A 6669-nucleotide genomic window follows, 5' to 3' on the forward strand; every position below is an offset into this window, starting at 1 on the left:
CATATGACTACAGCTGTAGTTATATGGATTAATTTTAGCCTTAATTACATGTTAGCACATGTTTGATAGTTAATGCATTAATTACCATTTATGGGTAAACTAAATCAAACAGCCTCTTTAAGAAATAATAAGAAATACTCTGGCTTTGAAATAAATAAAGAATTTAATATCATAATTTGAGTTTTTGACATTTTCAGCTTTATGATTGATCTTGTCTGTTTTGTTGTTCTTTTTCCCTTTAAACTCACCCTGCTGTGACTTATAAACAGCTAAATAAAAATAAAACCTCAAAATCCACAAAGAGCATTTGTAGAACAATCCTAAATAAATGCCCAAACCGGAAACAGTTCACTGTCCATCCAGACGCAGGCGTGATGATACTGTACCTCCGCTCTCTGACTTCTTGAAAATCCACACCACATCTCTTACTAAATACTCGCTGTGTTAGTACATGTGTATTTGAGAGTAAGTATAAAATAAATCATGAGCTGTGTTTAGTAAGTAGTTAACTGTGAGTTAATTATGATTGGGCCCCCTCAAGTAAAGTCATGTTACAATTTTAACCAAAGACTTTTCATTAAGACCTTAAAGAATCATATCAACTTGTGGAAAATGGGCATCCCATGACCCCTTTAAAAAAAAAAAGTAAACACAACAAATTCTTTACAAAGTTTATGAATAATATGCATTAAATTACAAATAATGTGTAATGCATGTTATACATATCATTATGAAACCCCTAGTGAAAAATATCCTAAAATGTATTGGAAATAAATTTAGCTCATGCTAAGTATACTACAAATACATTTACATATTTATGTACTTACTAAAAATACCCTGCAATTGTACTTTTAGTATACTAAATTGGAACAACTAATTTTGTACTTAATGCATTTTAATTGTACGGAAGTAGTGCTGAAGTCCAACTAAAGATATACTGAAGTATATTTGAATGTGCTAAAGTGGAACTATTGCAAGTATACTTCAGGTGCACTTTAATCTTGCATTTAAAGACCAATATTATTCAAAGATCGTCCAATCCTCATCAATAGTGACATTAAAACGCATTTTAGGCTTAATATTAAGAAATGTGCATTGTGCACAAGTAGTACTCCAAATAAAGTTTAATTATAATTTTCCTGCCTCCGTTGCGAGTCCCTATCAAGCACTTTACCAATTCAACTACTCTCTACTTCTCCTCCTGCCTTGCTCTTTGGTCCGCATCACTCACCGCAGAGCAAGCCTGTTCTTGATAAATCTCCTGTGAAAACGTGGGAAAAGCCAACGAGGAAGAAGTTGGGGGTGATGCAATCTTTATATAGGCGGAGCAACATACTTCATCGCTCCGTCTATAGCGCATTGTGATTGGATGGTTTAAGCTGTGTATACACCATCCAAGATGTAGACGAGTTAGTTTCTTTTATTAGAAAAGATTTGGAGAAATTTAGCATTACATCACTTGTTCACCAATGGATCGTCTGCAGTGAATATTTGGTTTAAAACTGTTTTGGGCTGTTGAATTTGAATTACGCACACGGTACACTGTAAAAAACCCAACTTGAAAAAAGTTTAGATGACTGGTTTTGTAGTGTTGGGTCAGCAAAAATCCATGAAAAAGTCAGTACAACTAAGTTTAATACATTTATTCAGCTTAAACCAAGTTTTTTTCCATAAACTTAAAAAGATGAGTTTTGTGAACAGCGCTTTGCAAGTTCATCCAAAGAAACTTCTGCTAACTTATAAAATTGAGTTAAATCAATCTCATTAGGAAACTGCCCACCCATATAGTAAAAAAACAAATGCTAATTTTTTGAATAAAATGTAAACATTTGTTTACTTCAGGACAATGAAGAAAAATAGTTAGTGATTTTTAAAAGAACTAAAATGCTCCTTACTGTATAATTGTAAGATCATAATATTGTACAACAACAACAACAATAATAATTCTGTACACTTTATTAGAATTCCAGAGTAAATAATAATAATAATCCTTATTATTATTATTATTGTTATTATTTACTGCGTATTTCTTAAAAAGTGTACAGAATTATTATTATTATTATTAATAATAATAATAAGAAAACGTGCCTAATGTATAATTGTATACTATATTATTGTACAATAATAAAACAATTAATATAATAGTACAATAATAATACTAATATAACAGTACAATAATCATACAATTAAATCTGCAGGAAGACTTTTTTATTATTTTCTCTCATGCGTTAAACCACGCCCTCAGTACGTGCCGGTTGCGTATAGTACGTCAACGTTTACTTTTCAAGGCTTTGAACTTTTCAACGCGGGAGAAACAAGTGTTCAGCAAGCGGCAGAAGAAGAGTGTTTATGAAAGAAGAGCACATGGCAATAATCCAGAGGAATGTTTTTATGGTAAGTGTGTTTTTTTTGGTTTTTGATTGTTGTTTTTTCTTAAAGTCACACTTTCCCCAGTTAACTTAGTTGATATTGGTTATTTAGAAGAAAAAAAACACCACATTTTCTTTAAGTTATCAAACATTACTGGATGTTTAAATCTAGCTGTATTTTAATCCTGTTACATGAAATAATTAAGTTTTTGTTGCGATGGACTTCGCTGCACATTTAAGTTGCCTTTTGAAAATAGTGCATACGTGTAGTTTATGATGGTCACAGACGATTTTTTAGCTTCAGACTCTGATTCCATCCAGTCGGAGATCAAACATGTTTGATATTTTGAGCCGATTTTAGAACACACGTTGTTTTCATTTGTCACGCGTCTCAAGGCAACAAGGCGCATGTTTCTGTTGATCGGAACTTCTTGTAGTTTGTGATTCTCAGTTGTTTAGTAGTGGCCTGTGTTTCTTCTGTGACTGTTTACAGAGTCGGTAAGTGTATGATGCCTAACGTTTTAAAGTATGTGCATTAATTTGCATTTTATTAACCTGATAATTCACATTTGTGTATTTCCTTATACAGATCCTGAGAGCACACTTAATTAATTGTAGGTGCTGAAACACACTGGGGCCAGCCAAAATCTGCTGCTGAAACATTACAGGCGCTACCCTTGTCCTTGAACCCTGATTCTGTCTGCACTTTCAATAAACCAGGTGCGTTAAAAACTCAACTACTTGGGGTCCACGTAAATTCTGATAAAAGGGCAGTGCATGCAACATTTAACTGTGACCTGTGAGATTTTCACAATGTTTGTATTTTGGAAAACTTAAAGACAATTTTCTGTATTTTTTTTTCTTTTTCTTTTTTTTTTTTTTTACACATGTGTTTTACCTGTGTTTTGAATTCCGCATTGCATGTAGTGTTTTAAGGAAATGTCCGTAAATTTAATGGAAAATGTACTGGTAATTTTTTGCCAAGACATTATCTGTTTTTCTGTGTTTTGTGTTTTATTCTTACAGTGCACAAACAAAACTTTGTTGTTGAACAAGTTGAGTTTGTATTCAGTAGACAAAAAAAAAATTGAAATGAGAATTATCCTGAACCATTTTAACGAGCCAGTATAATCCCTATGCTTATGAATCCCTTTAAAAGTAGCGGTTATACACTTTCATTGACAGTTATTTTGTCTACTTGTTTTTTTCCCCTCATAAATTGACTACTTTTTTGTCCCAGCATTACAGTTTTTAAAGATTTTTACAGTCAGTTTTTGTGGATTTGTTGCCCCAAGCACTCCTCCATTTCTGACCCTTTGTCCATCCCTAATACATTTTCAGTATTTTTGACACTCAGTTATGATCTGTAAGGAATCATACAGAAGTGAATTATATTTTTTCCCCCTCCTACAGACAACAGACACCCCATCACAGACACAACATGGCTCTATGGAGACCCCCGTTTTACCTCAGGGAACCAAATCTCCAAGATTTATTTGGTAGGTTTTCAAATTTTGTTCTTCTCATATTTTCATTGATCACCATTTATTTATTAAATGTGTGGCTATATTTAATAAAGGTGCTGACATGGTTTTCATGTGGGTTGTTTACATTAGGTTAGCACATAATGCACCATGTTTTGTTAGAAATAGCGTATTTGAGCTTTGATTTTTATATCTACACTCTTGCTCAACCAGTTTTCAATAAATTTACATAATTCTTTCTTAGGACACTGATAAAGAGGAGTGAAACTGGGCATCCTTGAAGTCATGGAGGATGACCTCTCACAGAGAACTAAGAGATGACTAAACTTCTGCATCATCCTGGAGGAAACTGTGGTAATGGAGGACCATCTGACTTTCCCACTGCTTTAATGGTACTCTTTGGACTTCTCTATGTGCTGATTATTGACTTTCCAAAAGGACTAAAATACACATTTGAGTGTTTTGCAGATAGGTGCACTTCTATTTTATAGACCATCCTTCATATTTTGAAAGTTTGTGTTCCTCATGTACATGCTACTGTTTAGTCATGTTTCATATTTAGTGGCAGAGTTTTGTAAAACTGTTTTAACTGCAGTGTTTAATTTCACTGTTGCAGTGTTGCATCACTTTGGCTTAAATATCTGTGAATTTAAAAAGCATGGAATTACAGGATTTTTATATTATGACGATAGCAGTTCTAATGTATTGATGCAGGTTAGTGCAATATATGAAATTTTGTTTCATGTGAGCAATATTTAAAGAGAGAGTTTACCCAAAAATGAAAATGTATCATCATTTACTCTGTTCTATCTCAAACTCATATAACTGCCTTTCTTCTTTACCCCCACCTACAATCCCTGCCAGTACCGAGACTCGAATCTCTGATCTTTGGGTTACAAGTCCAACTCTAACCATTAGGCCTTGAATTTTTTGGCAGTTTAGACTCGCCCTCCTCAATGTGTATGGTGGTTACAGCTCTGACTTTGAGAGAAATTGATTGTAATGATGGGTATACATGCCTGTTTAATTGTCTTAAATAATGTTTGTCTTAAAAAATTGCTCTTTTGAATAAATGTTTTATTAATATTGTGTCAGTGTTTTCAGTTTTTGACTTGGACACTGTTATTGCAGTTTTCAGTTGTAACATATTATTTCTTAGTACCAATTTCCAGTAGCATTTTTTTGTTCAGTCAACTTCAGGTATTTGAGTTCTACAGACAAAAAATGTTGAGTTGGCACAGCTTAAAAAGGTTTGTTATAGAATCGTTGCACATCTCAAGAAAACTAACAATCTTGAGTTAACTCAACTAAACATTTTTTGTATGACTTGACAACTTTTTTTCAGTCAGTATAACTGCTTTTTTACAAAAGTTGAGTGAACAAGAAAAAGCTAAGGGAAATTAGTACTAAGATTTTTTTTGTTGTGCTGGCTTAAATTTTTTTACAGTGTATGAATTTTTTAAAAAACAGCTTACCTGTCCAAGTGGCTAAGCAACGTAGACCGCACCGTGAATTGAGAGGCACAGTCAGTGGAAAAACCATGATAAAACGTAAAACCATCAGAATCCTAAAAGATCAAAAAGTGAGAGATTTTTGGTCAAATCACCCAGGGGTGCGTTTCCCAAAAGCAACTATGGTCGCAAGTTCCATCGTTATCAATAGAGTTCAATGGAACTTAAGCTTTGATTGGCCATCTCAATCATTTTGACATTGACAACATTGCTGGTAAACTGCTGAGGCAGACCAGCCTAAAAATTTAACTCGCAAGTTCCATCGTTATCAATAGAGTTCAATGGAACTTACCACCATAGTTAGTTAACGATACTTTTGGCAAACGCACCCCAGCACGGTTAATGTTAATCCCTAAATATACTATTGTTTATTCATAATACATCACCTAATGTTAATTTATACAATGTGAATATTCAAAAATTAAAAATTCTGTAGAAGTATTGTTAATTGTAGAGTGTTTAGTATATTACTTTTTACTGTGGTATCAAATCAGTATTGAGAATCATCCAATTTCACTGGGGAAAAGTTAGTATTTCATGTTCATTAGTTGTTGTTTTTTACTGTTCAGTGCACAATAGTTTTGTTTTTCGCCATACAGTTTGCACATTAATGTGCATCCACTTGATTTAAGATGGTAATCATCCTCCTTTTAATGCAAATGAGAAGAACTTTGTTCTTATTTTGGACAGGCCTGTATATGATAAACCAAGTGTTATTAATGCAATATATCTGATGAAAGATACATATTTAGTGTAAAACCGCATGCTCTTACAATGGCGTACCTGCAAAATGTAATTTATCTTTCTTAATTAATGCTCTTTTGTGGGTTGGAGACATGTTCAGTAATCCCTTATAGACACACACATGCACACACACTGCAGTAATTGGATTTAAGTTTTTGTTATTTGATCGGCACTTTCCTCAGGCTGTTTAATTAGAGCTGCAGTAAAGCTTCAGTGCATATGCATTCTGCTGTTATTATTGCTGTGTGAGTGCAAGCATTTACTCACGTTTGTGTGTGCGTCTGGTTGTGTTGGGGTAATTTAATGCACATTATTTATGTGCTAAGGAAATAATTTGCTCTTTTTTTACATTCTATGTATGTAGCCACGTCTGATTGTCTTGCTGGTTTAGCATTATTTTATTTTATTTTTTAATATGTTGGATTTGATAATCAAATGATTTAATCTGTTTATTTATTAATTGCAAGTAAATACTAGAAAGTTTCTAAAATAATAATAATGTTTAGACAGATGCTCAGCCCTATCAAGAACTTAAAACTAAAAGCATTTAAAATGGTGGAT

General features: G+C 33.2%; 1 long non-coding RNA gene across 1 annotated transcript; it reads left to right on the forward strand.

The window, feature by feature from the left end:
• Positions 1–2245: 2245 nt before the first annotated feature.
• LOC107692645 (uncharacterized) lies at positions 2246–4468 on the forward strand. The gene is made up of 4 exons (XR_001634663.1): positions 2246–2394; positions 2959–3089; positions 3783–3868; positions 4098–4468. It is a non-coding gene; the product is annotated as an uncharacterized LOC107692645 (long non-coding RNA).
• The last annotated feature ends 2201 nt before the right edge of the window (positions 4469–6669 follow it).

This window comes from Sinocyclocheilus anshuiensis, unplaced genomic scaffold (genome assembly GCF_001515605.1).
Source record: "Sinocyclocheilus anshuiensis isolate Anshui unplaced genomic scaffold, SAMN03320099.WGS_v1.1 scaffold50, whole genome shotgun sequence".
In the NCBI taxonomy this organism is placed as follows: domain Eukaryota; kingdom Metazoa; phylum Chordata; class Actinopteri; order Cypriniformes; family Cyprinidae; genus Sinocyclocheilus; species Sinocyclocheilus anshuiensis.